Below are 18230 nucleotides of genomic sequence, written 5' to 3' on the forward strand. Positions count from 1 at the left end.
TAAGGAAAAGTTTACTTTTATAGGAATTCTATATAATGAATGCAGAAAATAAAATTAAGAAATCACCATTCTGAAATCTGTAGTAAAATAATTAATTCCACCAATGGTCATCAATGGATTAGTCTTTTAGATAATAGGTTGTTGGTAAATATAATGACAGAATCAGTTTGTCACTTGTTCACTAAAAGTAGAGCAGTTGCAGCTGTATGTCTCCAGGTATGATTCAAAGTAAATAACACAATCATTTCTGTGGAGTATTCTTTTTTTTTTTTTTTTTTGGTACTAAGGATTGAACCCAGGGGCACTTAACCACTGAACCACATTCCAGCCCTTTTTGTTTTTGCATTCTGAGATGGGAATCACTAAGTTGCTTAGGGCCTCACTAAGTTATGGAGGCTCCTTTTGAACTTGTGATCCTGCCTCAGCCTCCCAAGTTGCTGGAATCACAGGCGTGTACCACCACACCCAGCCTTTGAAGTACTGTTGACCAAAATATAGTTGAAACTGAATATCATCAAATCTCTTAAGCTAACGTCAATTTAGAGATGAATAAGAGTTGCAGAGGAATACGTCAATGACAGCATAAGAAAGAAAAACAAATCCAAAATGAGGGATGTTCTAAAGCACAACTCACTCACTCCTAGCAACAAGTCAATTATCTGAAAAGGAAAAAGTGAGGCACAAAATGCCTAGCCTACAAAACCCTCCATAACATGGTTCCTAATCTCATTTCTTATCATTCCAGCCACTAAATGTATTTCATGCCTCCATGTCTCTCTACCTGCTGGTTCCTGCCTTTGCTATCATTCTTCTTCACATATCTTTTTAACCTGGGATAGGCTTTCTGATTCATCATTTAGATGTCAACACAGTCTCCTCTATGAAGTCTTTCTTGACTTCCAATATTCCACCTACCTTGATTTTGAACCTTATCATATAGGGACTCTGGGTTCATATCTGTAGCCCTAAAGTCTTTGCCTAGGTTCTAACACCAATACTCAGGACCTCTGTTATTAGACTCCTAGAGCCTTAATATGTGGTTCTTCCAGAGCCCTTGCCATCCTATTTCACATTGACAGACTTCAGAGTAACTGTCCAAGGGCACAAAATTTAAGGAGGCACTCAGGCCCAGGATGGAGCAAATGTAGGATCTACACTATTAGGTACCTTGCTTGCTTCACCCTTGTCCTGACCCTAGTCCATCTTCATACCTCAAAGTCCTGGAATGAATATTTCTCTTCATCCTCCTTTTTGTCTTATACTACTTTTAATTCAGTTAATCTTACTTCATTCACTCACATCCAGTTCTTTAACTGGTAAGTGGGCCTCTCTCCATTTGTGAGCCAAAGATCATTCTGTTCATGGACTGAATGTAAGAGAAGTATTGGTAATAGCACCTATCAAAGAAATGGAAATAGCTTAAATTTGTAGTGAAATTAGACATAAGAACAGTGCCATCAAATTCTAAAAGCCCTTGAAAGTACTCAGCAGATTGCTTCAAATCACTATAAGTATCCAGCTACTTCTTCTTCCTCTAATTAAGACTGCTTTTCTCTCAAGTATGAGTACTCAAGTTAAACTTTAAAAATTCATTTGGTTTTCTTTTATTTAATAACTATTACTACAAAAATATTTTCTATTTTTCATGACTCATGAAATGTTTCATTTACCCAGTGAATTAAGTGGGCTTTTGTCTGCTATTCTGGAAGCATAGCCAGCACTTAAAGTGGTTTCTTTTGACAAAATTGTCCAAAGCCCTGAATTACTAATTTAAATAACATTTAAAATCACAATAAAAAGAATTAAACATTCACCTTGCCAATCACACACAAGCTGTTATCTAAAGATACCAAATAAGGGCTTAGTGATAGCGCATTTGCCTGGCACATGTGAGGCACTGGGTTTGATTCTCAGCAATACATATAAATAAATTAAAAAATAAAGGTTTATCAGCAACTAAAAAATATTTTCAAAAAGATTCCAAATAAATCTAATTAGTAAGTAAAAAAAATTTTTTTTTTTGTGGTACTGGGGTTCAAACCTAGGGCCTCATATGCTAGACCAGTTCTTTTTTTATAATTTTATTTTGAGATAGGGTCTCACTGAATTGCCTAGGCTGACCTTAGTTTTGTGATTCTCCTTCTTCAGACTCCCATGCCATCATTTGGAGCCCCTTATGAAATAAATGGTTCAAATAATTATCATTAATGTATACAAAAAACAGTAGGAAAAGACAATGAGTATTTGTATAATGGAAGGATCAAGCACTCACCAATCTGTACATAGTGATTAGTCATAGCATCACTAAAGTAGAACAAACATCAGAGTAACAAGGTTTGGATTAGTGTGAAAGAGGGCAATGGCATACTATAAGAATGGAAAACAGTTTAGAATGGCTAGGTACAGAGTTTGAGATGGGATATGATAATAAATGGCACTGATGCTGAAACCATATATAAGGCCTTAAAAACTATATGTAGGTCTATAAAAGGAAATAGACCTATCTCCAGAACCAGTGCCTGGCCATATGTACGAGGCAGTCCCTCTAAGCACGCATCTATATTGAGCAGGCTAGACTATATATTAAAAGGTTGATTTGTGAGCATATTTTTAAAACAAGGAAATTTGTGTCTATAAAGTACATATTAACATCAGATTACATGAGCCTGATAAATTTCTCTACTCAAGATAGTTCTATAAAATGCCTGCCCAACCAGAACTGAGGGCAAGAGGATGGGTGAAAGGAAACTTACCCTTACTTGTAATGTTTTAATATTTTTATAAGAATGTATTCACGTATTACCTATGCTATTAAAATAAATGATGAAAAGAACCCATAGAGAAAGCTAAAGTAACAAAAATATCATTCTTCTCCTTCCCAGGCTCCTTGCAGTTAATCACCTTTCAGACTTTTATTCATAGATCACTATTTCAGATGGCCGAGTTATAAAGCAGATGAGAAAGTTAGGGTTTCTTTGCATTATTACATTTCACTCTCTTTTTCCTAAGATCATACCCTGGTCCTTGAAGTAAATTTGAAAAACATTCTAGTTGCATTAAAAGAAAAATTTCTTCTCTCTTAGGTTACATTAATTTGTATCAATTTTGTATTTATCTGTATCAATTATGTTGCATTTTACTTCATTTTCAGACAACAATATTTTCCTATGTGCTATGACTGGAATGCCCTCAAGGGTCCATATGTCGGAAGATTAATCCTGAGAGAGAGAGTACCGGGAGATGGTATGGAACCATTAAAAGGTAGATACAGTGGGAGGTCACTGGGGGTGTGCCTCCAGAAGTGATGAAGTATCTTTCCTGGACCCTTAAGTTCTCAAAAGAGGATTCTTAAAATGGGAACAAGCCTAGCCCCTCCCTTTCTCTGAGCTTCCTGGTTTAAGATGAGATCACTCTCCTGCAAGTGCTCTGCCATCTGCCACGGGGTCCTTGCCAGAGCCTGCTCTATGCCATTTGGACTTTGAACCTCCAGAACTATGAGCTGAATAAATCTATTTTCTTCATAAATGACCTTTGTTAGGTATTTCATTATAGTGACAAAAAGCTGACCAATACACTATTCTTATTTGCAGATTCTGAGAGCACTTTTGTATAAGAAACATTTGCTCCATTTTTATAAAGTACTTAAGTACTTGCTGACTGATATGGCATTAAAGTAAAAGGATACATTGATAGGCTTTGTCGATCAGATTATAGAAGCTTGAACTAGATGACCTCTGAAGATCCTTAGATTTGATGAAGATTCTTTGAATAAGGTAGGACAGCCTTAGCTGCCTGAAGCATTTATCTTTGCCTCTGGCACTATGGAAGACACAAACTGAACCAGACCAGGCCAATGTTCACTCAAAAAACAGTAAGTTTGGACTATGTAATAGTTTCTCTCTTTTGCCATAAACAAGCCTCCCTATAACCCTGAAGCACTGACCCCATGAAAACATTAGAAATTGGTTCAAAGCAGTACTGTGACAGGTCTGTTGGCTCAGGTCCTATATACAATAGCAGATGAAGATAGACAAAGAGCAGTCATCCTTATTTGATGGACTGATTTCAACATGAGAGAAAGTGTCTAGTCAGGCTGAAAAGACTTGAGCTCTACCCTGCTCTTTATGACATTAAAAAAAATTTTATATAAAGACACTAATGGTATACAATCAAATTTGTAGATGATAAGCTGGAAAAGAAGCTAGTAAAACTGGATGACATTCAAGATTCAAAATAAGTTTGACAAGCAGGAAAGACAGGCTAAATTTAACAAGCTAAAAAGAAAGAGATCAAATTAAAGACTTGTACTAGATCCTAAAATACAAATGTTCAAGTACTGAGTGGATGAGCATAGAGGAATTAAAGTCTTAGGGATTTCAACTAACTATAGGCTCAACGTAAGTCAACAGAATGATTGATGTGGCTGTCAGAAAGAGAGAAATATGAAAGCTTAACCTTGGCCTGCATGAGTGGTAGCATAGGGTCTAGAACAAAGAAAGTCATTGACCCACTCCTCTCTACTGATCAGAACATGTACTTGAAATAGTACATTTAGTTCTAGATGCCAATCTTTAAAGAGAGATATTAATGAACTGAAGTATGAACAGAACAGAACAGAATAACCAGAATGATGAGTAGACGTTAAAACTCTGCCATGGGAGTAATGGCAGTAAATGAACTGCAGCTGTTTAGCACAGAAAAGTCAAGAATTAGTACAGGAAACCAATGATACTGATTTCAAATGTAAAGGACTGTTAACTATCGGAGCTTTCCAATAATGGGCTAGGGTTGTGGCTCAGTGGTAGAGAATTTGCCTAGCATGTATGAGGCCCTGAGTTCGATTCTCAGAACCACAGAGAAATAAGTAAATAAAATAAAGGCCCATCAACAACTAAAAAAGAAAAAAGAAACTGTCGCTGGAGCAATTTCCTCAATTAATGAACTATTCAAGCACAGACCTACAATCAAGTGGTAGACACACTGAGAAACATTCAAAAGCCTGGAATAAAAGCTAGGTCATTCTGATAAAAAAAAAAAAGCCCAAAAGCAATGACACTTCAGAGGCAAAGAGTATACCCAGCATCCAGATCTTGGTTTCTAAACATCATTCCTCATGGGAGCAAGGGCTTCTTAGAGAAATAACTCACCCATTTCAGTGTTAGAGCAGGAAAAAATACAAGATAAACTTTATATATATATATACATACACATACATACATACCAGGGATTGAACTCAGGGGCACTCCACTACTGGGTCATATTCCCAGCCCTCTTTTGTGTTTCATTTAGAGACAGAATCTCACTGAATTGCTTAGCACCTCACCATTGCTGAGGCTGGCTTTAAACTCATGATCCTCCTGCCTCAGCCTCCAAAGCCACTGGGATTACAGGCATGTACCACTGTGCCCAGCTTGAAATATTGTTATTGTCCCAGAAAGTAAATAAGTAATAAGAGTAATGGGGACATGTCAATGCTTATAGAAACTACCTTAAAGGAGCTCCCGTTGGCCAAATCTGCTTTTCAAAATTAATAATGAGAGTAAAAAATTATAACCATGTAATAAATAAGAATCCATGAGTCCATACTGGTAATCAATCAATGAATAAATACATGCAGTACAAGGAAACTGTTCTTTACAGTGGAATGTCAACTTATTGTAAAATTAATGGTCTATTTAGGAAATCAGTATTTTTCAAACATCAGAGTAATAACTGATTCAGGTAAGAATATTCAAATGACTGTTAAAAAACTATTGGGCAAGAATTTGATGAATGACAGGACATTTATAGAATTAAAAAATATCCTCCTACAATTGCATACTTATTACAAAAGTAAAACCAATAACTTGATAGAGAAGAAACATAGAAGACCCTGTTTTAACAAAATGATTAAAGCTAACATCACCAATAGTGGGGCAAACTGACATCCTGTACCTCCTGTTGCAATACACTGGGAACACATCACTTCTGTGGAATTCTAACAAAAAAAAAAAAAAAGCACAACCTAGAATCTAATCATGAGCAAACATCAGATGAACCCACACTAAGGGACATTCTACAAAATAACTGGTTTGTACTCTTCAAAGTGTCAACATCATGAAAGAAAAAGAAAGAATGAGGAACTATTCCAGATTAAAGGAGTCTAAAGTGACATAACAAGTGAATTAAATATGTAATCTAAATTGTATTATGAACTAGGGTCAGGGGGAATGCTATAAAGACTATTATTGGGACAAACTGTAAAATCTGAATATAGACAGCAGTAGCATTGCATCAATATTAATTTTCCTGATTTTGATCATCATACAGTTGTTTTGTAAGAAAATGTCCCTGTCCTTAGAAAAGACATGCCGAAGTATTTAGGAGTGCAGTGTAAAAAGAAAAATGAAGATAGAACGATAAAGCAACTGTGTCAACATGTTAAAAACGTATGAATCTAGGTAAAGCGTATTTGGAAATTGTTTGTACTATTCCTACAACATTTCTTAATTTTGAAATTATTTTAAAGTAATAAGTTAAAATTTTGAAAGATAAAAGAAAAATGGTCAAAATATACTAAATGTTTTCTCAAGTTCTAATAAGACTATCAAAAGGAGATAAATTCTGAAACTAAACCTTTCAGCAGAGGAGACAATAATATGAAATAATTTTTAAGTATTTGGAAAAGTTACTAAGTAAGGTTAGTTACTAACAGATTTTCTGTAACAGACAAACATGGTATTTTGTGTGATATAGAACAGAATTCAACTCTTTGCTCTGTCAATTTATTATTCATATGATCTTGGACCAAATGATTTAGTTTTTTAAATTTTTTTATAGTTATAGATGGACAGAATGCCTTTATTTTATTTGTTTATTTTTATGTGGTGCTAAGGATCAAACTCAGTGCCTCACACATGCTAGCCAAGTGCTCTGCCACTGAGCTACAGCCCCAGACCAAGTCATTTGGTTTTAATCAGCCTCAATCCCTTAATGTCTTAAAGACAATAGTATCTACTTCTCTATATTCACACACACACACACACACACACACACAAACACACACACACACACACACACACATCTCCTTAACATACAAAAAGCTTTTACAAATAATTACATATCAACATAAAAAAGATAAATACCCTAATAGCAAAATGGGTAAAGGATAAGAATAGGCAATTCAGGGATATTATATGAAAATGGTTCATGAAAATTGTATGTGAAAATATGTTTACCCCCACCAGTAATCAAAGAAATGCCAATAAAACTGAAATATGTCGGGTAAAGTGGCTCATTGCTGCAAGGAGTCTGAGGCAGGAGAATCATGAATTCAAAGCTAACCTCAGCAATTTAGCAAGGCCCTAAGCAATATAGTGAGTCTCTGTCTCAAAATTTTAAAAAAATAATAATAAAAGGGGCTGGGGATGTGGCTTGGTGTTTAAGCGTTCCTGGGTTCATTCCCCAGTACTAAAAAAAAAAAAAAAAAAAACACTGAGATATAATTTTTCACCTATGATATTGGCAAAGAATAAAAAGACTGATAAAACTCAGTGTTGATAAAATTGTGAGAAAATGTACTATGGGTGGTAAGGTAAATTGGTATGCCTTTTCTAGAAAGCATTTGAAAATATACATAAAAAGTGACTCAGAGCCGGGCATGGTGGTGCATGCCTGTAATCCCAGCGACTTGGGAGGCTGAAGCAGGATGACCGCAAGTTCAAAGCCAGCTTCAGCAACTTAGTGAAGCCCAAAGCAACTTAGGGAGACCCTGTCTTAAAATAAAACACACACAAAAAAAATGGGGATAGGGATGCAGCTCAGTGGTTAAGTGGCCCTGCATTCAATTGCTGGTATGGTGGCGGGGAGAGTGATTCAGAGCCAGATGTTGTGGCACCTGCCTGTATTCTCCACAACTTGGGAGGCTAAGGCAGGAGGAATCACAAGTTCAAGGCCAGCCTCAGCAACTTAGTGAAACTCTCTCTCAAAAATTTAAAAAATAAAATAATCTAAAATATCGGGGATGTAGCTCAGTGGTTAAGTACATAAGTTCAATGTCCAGTATCACCAAAATAGAAATACATATGACAAAAGACTAGAAACCAAAATATATGAAGAACTTCTGTAAGTCAATAATTTTATATATATATATATATTTCCCCCCCCCCATGCTGGAGATTGAACCCAGAACCTCACATGTGAGACTTGTACTAAAACATTTCATTGCAGCTTTATTCATAATAATCTAAAACTACATGCAATTGAGATGTTCATCAATAATGAACTATGGAATATTCATCAAACAATAAAACACTACTAAAAATGGAAAGAAAAAATTAATACACACGATAATATATAAATCTCAAAATTATTATACTGAGCAAAAGAAGTATTACACAAAAGATTACTCTTTATAAGCTATATATTTTGAAGAAATTAAACATTGGTTAATAAGTATATCAACAAGCAATGTGTTTCACTTTAAGGATAGACTAAAAAAAGATGTATAAGTAAGGATGTTAATCACAAGAACAAAACTTAAAAACAAGCTAAATGTCCAGCAAGATAAAATTCTGGGGCTTAGAGAAATTGCTCAGTGGTAGCTTGTTTAACATGTGTGAAGCCATGTGTTTGATCCCCAGCACCATAAAAAAGATAAAATTGTTACATCCTCACAATTAAATGTTATAACACCATTTAAAATAATAATGTGATCTATATTCATTGATATAGAAAATACATAAAACATACTTTCAAGTGCAAAAAAAGATTATAAAACAGCATGAAATAAACAAATACAATTTAAGATATTTCTTACCTATCATAGAGAAAAGAATGAAAATAGGGGCTGGGGCTGAGGCTGGAGCTCAGCAGTAGTGCACTTGGCTTGCAAGAGTGAGACACTAGGTTCGATCCTCAGCACCACGTATAAATAAAATAAAGATCTGTCAACAACTAAGGGAAAAATATTTTTAAAAGAATGAAAATGATTTAATACCTAATATTGGCAATTAAATGGAGAAACTACACTTTCTTACCCTGTTAGTGGGAGTGTAAATTGGTTGAATCTTGAAGGCTATATTGTGTACTATTCAAATGTTAAACATTCTTAGCATTTCACTCAGCAAAATATTTCTAAAAATTTATCCCATGGAAATATTTACATAGGTGCACAAAGATACATATACAAAGATGTTGTAGTATTTTGCAATAATCAAACATCAGGATAACCCAAATGCCTATCATTGAGTTTGGCTAAATAAAATGATGGTCCATATATTAAATGGAACACTAGCAGCTGTTAAAATAAACACATTCTTGCTATGTGCAGTGAAACTATAAAAATATCAAAAATATTTGATGGAAATAGAATTTTTGAGAGAGAGAGAATTTTAATATTTATTTATTTATTTATTTTTAGTTTTTGGCAGACACAACTTCTTTGTTTGTATGTGGTGCTGAGGATCGAACCTGGGCCGCACGCATGCCAGGCGAGCGTGCTACCACTTGAGCCACATCCCAGTCCCTGGAAATAGGAATTTGCAGTATTGTGTATAAAGTATAATTTGTACACATTATTATAAAGTTATACATAAATGAAAGCATAGACAATATTTTAGAGAATTCTTGACAGGGTTACCTCAGAATGATAGGATCACAGGGGACTTATGTTCTCCAGGTAATATGTTTATGCCATTAATCATATTTTTAATAATATATACCATTACCATAACACTTTTTTTTGAGATGGGGTTACTGAGGCTTGCTTTGAACTTCTAGGCTCACAGGATCCTTCCATCTCAAATTTCCTGGTAACTGGGACTTCAGACACCTACCATGGTACCCAGCTAACACACTTTTTTTTTTTCAGCACTGCGAATTGAACCCACAGATGCTCTACCACTGACCTACATCCTCAGTTCTTTCTGTTTTTATTTTGAAACAGGGTCCCACTAAGTTGTCCAGACTGGCCTTGAATTTAAGATCCTCTGGTCTCAATCTCCTTAGCAGCTAGAATTACAAGCATATCACTATGCCCAGCTAAGAACACATTTAAAAAAAAAAGAAAATGGAGGAGCATGGATCTGAAGAGCAATTACAAACAGATTAAGGCAGCAAGAAAGCTAGAACAATTCAAAATCATGGACAGAGAATGTGATATTGGAAGTTTACATTTTCAGAAATAAAGTAATTCTGGAAAAAGACAAATCCAGGATTAGCCTGAGAGATTTTATTGAAGAGGCAGAATAGAAAAGAACACTATCAATGATCTAGGAACTGTGGAGCTAGGTCATTGTTTGAGCAGTCTATCCTCAGGAATCCTGCAATGGGACAGGAGGTAAAGAGCAAGAGTTTGAGTAGAAGGAAAAATGACAATCAGATGCCCAAGAGTTTGGGTAGAAGGAAAAATGACAATCAGATGCCCAATTCCTCATAGAATATAAGGAAACATCTAAGAAGTCAGTAAATGACTATACCAAGAAGAAATAAAGGGGAATACTGCAGAAGACATGAGCCTCAAAGGAGGCATTTTAACAGAGTTTAAAGCAGTGGTCCAGAAGCAGTGAAGAAGAGTAATAATGATGGCAAGTTCTCCTGTGAAACAAAAATCACAAATATTAATGATTCAAATATAAACAAAGATTAATAACAGGTGTTCATGTGTGATTGGTAAGAATACACATTAGAACAAACATTCTAGATAAAAATTTTGCAATGTTTATCAATTTTTTTAATGTTCATGCCATTTGATTTAGCAGTTACAATTCCATATATTTATCTCACATATTCACATACATAAACATATGTGTTAAGATGTTCTTTGTAGCATTTCTCATAATAGCTAAAAAACTGGAAACAACAGGGCATGAAGGCACATGCCTGTAATCCCAGCATCTGGGGAGGTGAGGCAGGTGGATCACAAGTTCAAAGTCAGCCTCAACAACTTAACAAGACCCTGTCTCAAATAGAAAATACAAAAGAGCTGGGGATGTGGCTTAGTGGTTGAGAGCCCTGAGGTCAGTCCTTGGTACCAAGAAATAAAAAATAAAATAAATTAAAAGCTGGAAATAACCTAAATGGGAATACAAAGGAGATTGGTTAAATATGCTAGGTGAGGCTTTCATTCAAGAGCCATAGCAATAAGGAAAGCATTATCCTTAGGAAGAATCCAGGTTTAGGTTAAAGCAACCAAGTGAAAATAAATTGGGCAGAAAATTTAAGTATGGTAGTTGATCTACAATGAAATCAGTTTTCCAGAAAACACAGTGCAAATACCTGGCAAGGGAGGCAGCAGTAGGTAGATGACTAGGGGTAAGGGAAGGTGGGAATGTGGGAGAAAGCTCAAAGGGATTCAAGAAAGAATGAACAAAAAGGCAAATGATAAAACAGCTTTGCGGGGTAAAGTGGCTTTCAAATTAACTGAACTCTTCTGTTCAAAATTCCCTTCCTCTGTCCTTCCAAATCCAATAAACTCCTATTTATAAGTATTGGGTAAAAAGAAAAAAAGAATACCTATCTTTTCTATGAAGCCTTCCTTTATAGTCTGAGGTTAAAAGTATGCAATCCTTCCCTCAAATCCATAGCAATTTATACAACTGCTATTATAGGATTCACTTCTGTAATTAAAAGTACTTAACCTGAAATTTATGGGTGGACATCAGGGAGAGTGTGCATGTATCCCTTGAAGCTTTCTGCAAAATTCTGTGTACATTTGTGCATTTTGCTCAGGAGAAAAACAATTACTATAATTTGTTTACCATCTACTGAATAAGCTACTCTACATCATGCATTGTAAACACAGAGATGAAACAAAAAGTTCCCTACATTCAAAAGTTTACAGATGAGGAGAGAGAAGAAAACACAGTATTATGAAATAAAACATACAAAGCCTAAATAAAAGGAGAGTCATGCCATTAGTGAAGTCCTAAATAGGGAAATATATTACATTCCTTTGAAGGAGAAAAATTCAATAATGTAAAGATATCCACTCTCCTCAAATTAAGGTGAAAATTCAACATAATCTCAACTAAAATCTTGAGATTTTGTGGAATTTATAGGCTGATTTCAAAGATTCTTTTTGAAGGAAAAATAAGCTAGATTATTCAAGAAATGTTTCAAAACAACAAGGAAAGACTATCACATGTCAAAAGTCATGACAAAGCTAATTTCAAAAGTGTGATTATTAGACTGGGTACAGTGGTGCACGCCTATAATCCCAGTGACTCAGGAGGCTGAGGCAGGAGGATTGCAAATTTGAGGCCAGCCATAGCAATTTAGAAAGGCCCAGTCTCAATTTAAAAATATAAAAGGGGCTGGGGATGTAACTCAGTGGTAAAGTGCCCCTGGGTTAAATCTCTAGTTAAAAAAAAAAAAAGTGTGATGTTAGCACAGATTGCCCAGAAACAGACTCATGTGGATAAAGGAATTTGGAATGTGTTAAAGGTAGCATTTCAAATCACTGGAGAAAGTGTTCAGATAATTATTTATTTGGAAAAAAAATAAAGTTATAGCAATATCTCATACCATTTAATCCTAGAAGATTTAAAGAATAAAACCTAAAAAACAACACAAATAATCCTGGGTTGGACAAATATTTCTTAGTTATGAAACCAAAAGCATGAACCATAAATAAAAAAAATTGATAAGTTGAACTTTAACAAAATTATAAACTGTGCTTCAAAAGGTACTGGTAAGAGAATGAATAAATGAGCTACAAAGGAAATATATGCAAATTGCATATCTGACAAAGGACTTATAACCAGAATATGCAAGAACTCTCAAAAGTTAATAATTAGATAATAAGTAACCAATTTGGTAGATGTTACACAACTGTATGCATTCTAAGTATACAATGTATATTTAGAAATGATAGATTTTACTATAAGTAATTATACCTTTATTAAAAATGTATAACCCAAGAAAATGCCCATTCATGCATATACATGTATACTTAGGTATATATGAGAACAAACGTTTTTTGCACTATTAAAATGTAAAATATGCATGTCCTTTAGCCCAGTTATTTCTACTCTCCCTTATCTACTTTAGAGCAACAGTTGCATATGTCCATAAAAATGTTAATGGCAAAAATAAAAAAACAAAAACCTAGAAATATCTCAATTTGTGCTTCTCAAACTATCAAAAACCTATCTGTGGTAAAGGACTAGTTGTTTGGTGAACTTCCAATCTGTCTGGTACTAATGTTTTTATAGAGAAAAAATTACTTGAAAAGTAATTAATCATGCACTTGGATATCATGCTCATGTCAAATTGCTATATAAAGTTTGGGCAGGGGGAGTAGTCCGGTGGTAAAGTGCTTGCCTAGCATGTGCAAGGCCCTGGATTCTATTCCCAGCACCACACACACAAAAAAAAATTTTAATGTTTATCCTCAATTTTCTGTACCTACCTCCTTGTGGATGGGTGATACCTCATGAGTGTAACCAATCTAAGGAATACAGTTTGAGTAATATTCATCTAAATGTCCATCAAAAGTAAACGAAAGAGGGCTGGGCTTGTGGCTCAGTGATAGAGTGCTCGCCTAGCACGTGTGAGGCACTGGGTTCGTTCCTCAGCACCACATAAAAATGAAATAAAGACATTGTGTCTACCACCTACAACTAAAAAATAAATATTAAAAAAAGAAAATGAGAATTACCATATGATCCAGCATTTCCACGTCTTCCTATATACCCAAAAGAAATGAAAGCAGGGGTTGGGGTTGTAGCTTCATGGTTAAGTGCTTGCCTAGTATGTGTGAAGCACTGGGTTCAATTCTTAGCACCACATATAAATAAAATACATTGACAACTAAAAAAATATTTTAAAAAATGAAAGCAGGGACATGAACAGGTATTGGTATTTCCATATTCATAAAAGCCTTGTTCACAATAGCAAAAGGTGAAAACAACCCAGATGTCCTCAGCAGATGGACAAAAAAGTGTGTGTGTGTGTGTGTGTGTGTAAGAAATGTATTACTATTTAGCCTTAAAAAGGAAGTACATCCTGACACATGCTACAACATGTCCTTGAGGACATTATGATAAGTGAAGTAAGCCACTCACTAAAAGACAAATACTGGGGGCTGGAGTTGTGTCTCGGTGGTAGACCACTTGCCTAGCATGCGTGAGGCAACTGGGTTCAATCCCCAGCACCACATAAAAAATTTTAAAAAAACAAATAAAGGTATTGTGTCCATCCACAACTAAAAAAATATATATATTTTTTAAAAAAAGACAAATAGTGTATAATTCTTACATGAGGTACCTATAACTGTTAAACTCAGACAGAAAGCAGAATGGTGGATGCTGGGAGCTACAGGGACAGGACAATGAGGAGTTAAGATGTGCTTAAAAAAAAAAAGATGTGCTTAATGCCACTGAACTATACACTTAAAAATGGTTAGAATGGTAAATTTATACGTGCATATTTACCACATGATATATGTGTGATATACTTCAACCAAAACATCATATATTAGATCAAATGCAGAAGTGGATATGAGAATCTGGTGTCTCCTATTAAGATATTAATATAATTTGCAAAAAAATATAATTTATTTTACTATTCTTACTGCTAACTGGCTTTGGGAAAGCAGTTTTCAGTTTTTAAAAAGAGTATGTTAACATACAATGGGCCTGTTATTATTTTTTTGAGAGAGAGAGAGAGAGAGAGAGAGAGAGAGAGAGAGAGAGAGAGAGAGAGAGAGAGAGAGAGAGAGAGAGAGAGAGAGAGGAGAGAGAGAGAGAAAGAGAGAGAGAGAATTTTTTAATATTTATTTTTTAGTTATTGGCGAACACAACATCTTTGTTTATATGTGGTGCTGATGATTGAACCCGGGCCTCATGCATGCCAGGCAAGTGTGCTACCGCTTGAGCCACATCCCCAGCCCTATTATTGTTTTTAATGGATATTTTTTTTACATTTCTGATTTAATAATAATATGTTGAATAGCAATAGACATGAGCATGCATAAATTCTTATGAGTGTCAAGGAGTTCTGTGATCATAGAGTTTGAGGACCACTGCACTAGAGAAACTCTGATAGAGTCATGTTCAGGAATGTTCATAAGAGTACCACTTGCAAAAGCCAAAAAAATAAAACAAACAAAAAAACCTGAAAAAAAATCTAGTATTCTATCATTAAGGAAAAGGTTAGACAAGCCTTTTAATAAGCCCTACAATTTCATATCACATTTTTTCAAATTAAGTGAATTTAGATGAACCAAAATAAAAATGTTTCCAAAACATTGAATGAAAAAAGTTATGTATATTAAATGGTATAGTTTTATAGAAATAAAAACACAGTACAATGGTTTTTTTTCTTTTTTTTTGAGAGAGAGAGAGAGAGAGAGAGAGAGAGAGAGAGAGAGAATGAATGAATCTTTTTTGTAGATGGACACAACACAATGCCTTTATTTTTATGTGGTGCTGAGAATCGAACCAGGTCCCATCCATCCTAGGCTAGCCCGCTCTACCGCTGAGCCACAATTCCAGCCCCACAATGGTTTTTCTATGGTAAATAGGAAGAGGGGTGGGGAAGACCAGAAAAACTACCAGAATACATACCAAACTGTTAATGGCAGTCACCTTTTGGAAGGGGGAAGAGGATTAAGGTTGTGGTTAATGGCCAAAGCATACTTTAAGTCCAATCTTTGTGTAATGTTTTTATTTATTTTTTTTTACAAGGAGAATATACTGGTGTCATTAAAAACAATTAGGAACAAGAAGTAAAAGCAATGAGGTCAAGCTTTTTGACATTAAGAGGCCTGAGTCCAAATTGTGCAGGACGGTGTATTTGCTGCAGTAATTCTAGAGCTGATGAGTCTAGGAAGGAACGTGGAGTAAAATCAGGCGACAGCAACACTGATGATAGCTGGCTGCAATGGTGGTGTTATCTGAAAGGCGGAACTTTCTGGATCAGACACTTTCAGCTCCCTTCCCAGGACTTAATATAACGAAGGCCTTCATGGTTGCAAAGTAGAGCGCAGCCTTTCTGGCTTCACCACAAATTGAATCCTGTATCCCGAATCCCACGGTGATGCTCGCAAAGATGAACTTCACCCTGATGCTGGTAAACTCTTCTTGTTGATTTACTTGGAACCTATTCTCTGGGCCCACACCCACATCCTCAGCAATGATATCAGAGGGCCAGCTCCAGGGTGTCATGGTGAAAGGAGAACTGCAGCCTAAGGGAGAGTCTCCCTAAGAGCCAGAGAAGCGGACTGAAGTCCAAGTCACTGAGGCATAACCGGAAACACTCAAGTCCCTGGACGCTTGACAGGCAATCCCCCAAAAGAAAGTTGCTAGGTTATAAAAGGGGACAGCAAGAAAACAGCGGTAGGAGCTAGGGGGAACCCCCCATTGCTTCTGGAACTAAGGAGAGGAATTGGCTTTGAAAGCTGCACCACAACATTCCTATTGGTCTTCTATTCCAGCCGACCAGCAGGTCTCCTTAGGGACTACCCCCCTGATTAAGAGACCAACAGGGGAGGGCTTGTGCTTCCCACACGTGAGACCAACTAAATGCTTGATCATTTCTGACTGATGCATGGACAACAAACTTGTAATTCAGTCTCTTACTTCATTCACCATCTCAGTCTTGGTCTCCAACCCTCTCTGTCCCTGCCTGGAATTTAAGATTTGATCCAGGAAAATTAACCAAAGAAGAGGTCCAAGCTGGAGGGAGGTAGCCCAAGAGGCTGTTATATTTTCCTGAGTATCCTAGAAGGTTGGGCTGTCAGTCCTGCTCAGAGCTTAGCTTTAAGTAGTGCCAATCTGAAAAAAGGACTGGTTGTGAGAGTGCCTCATATATGCATCTTCATCACCAAGCTAATCCCTTCATTACTCCCCATTAAGTCAAGTGGGAAGAAACCTAGGAATATTCAGGGCCACTAAGAGTAATGGTTTTAAATTATGAGCATATATAAATATGTAACAACAAATCACACTATTCTAATGCACTAATAGAAAAAATAGAAGAAAGGAAGCTGGGCGCAGTGGTGCATGCCTGTAATCCCAGCAAATGTGGGAGGCTGAGGCAGGAGGTTTGCAAGTTCAAACCCAGCCTCATCAATTAGCAAGACCTAGAGCAACTCAGCAAGATCCTGACTCTAATAAAATATAAAAAAGGGCTGGGGATGTGGCTCAGTGGTTAAGCACCCCTGGATTCAATACCTGATACAAAAAAAAAAAAAGAAGAGAGGAATTTAAATATAATCATCATTAAGAAATGTAAAAAGTTTAGCCAGGCACAGTGGTGCACGCCTGTAATCCCAGAGGCTTAGAAGGCTGAGGCATGAGGATTGTGAGTTCAAAGCCAGCCTCAGCAAAAAGCAAGATGCTAAGCAACTCGGTGAGACCCTGTCTCTAAATAAAATACAAAAAGGGACTGGGGATGTGGCTCAGTGGTTGACTGCCCTGAGATCAAGCCCTGGTACCAAAAAAAAAAAAAAAAAGTTTAAGATGAGCCAGGTGTGGTGTGCACACATTTAATCCCAGAGACACAGGAGGCTGAGGCAGGAGGATTGAAAATTCAAAGTTAGCCTCAACAACTTAGTGAGACCCTGTCTCAAAGTAAAAAATAAAAAGGGATGAGGATGTGGCTCAGTGGTTAAGCACCCTTGGGTTTAATCCACAGTTCCCCCCCCCCAAAAAAAAGTTTGAGGTGATGAATATGTTAATTATCTTGTATTGATTACTACCCAGTGTATACAAGAATCAAAACATCACATTACACCTCATAAATATGTACACATATAATGTGTCAAAAATACGTAAGAAAAGAGTGATGGTTTATTTATCATTAGAAGTGGAAGTACCCTCAACTCGCAGCAACAGATACTGCTTCTAGAACCACCAAAATGAACTATGTAGGGAAACTAAAAAACCTACCAGTTGGTATCATTATAACTAAATGTACCAGAAAATGTAAATTTAAACTATGAAATACCATTTTTTTCACCAAATAGTTTGGATAATTATCAATGATTTAAATTTTTACCATTTTTGGCAAATAAACTTCTTGTGGGGAAACAGGAATTTCTCTACTTTTGGTAGGGAGATAGAAACTGCACTCTTTAAAAAGGCAATTTAGCTGTATCTTTCAAAATATAAACTGCACATACACTTTGACTCAGCAATTCCTTCTCTCAAAATCTATTCTACAGAAGTATTTATACACAGGTGAGATTATATGTAGCATCATTTATAACAGTGAGATTGGAGGTGAATTTCTATCAATAGGTCAAC

The sequence above is a fragment of the Ictidomys tridecemlineatus genome, chromosome X (genome assembly GCF_052094955.1).
Source record: "Ictidomys tridecemlineatus isolate mIctTri1 chromosome X, mIctTri1.hap1, whole genome shotgun sequence".
Lineage (NCBI taxonomy): Eukaryota > Metazoa > Chordata > Mammalia > Rodentia > Sciuridae > Ictidomys > Ictidomys tridecemlineatus.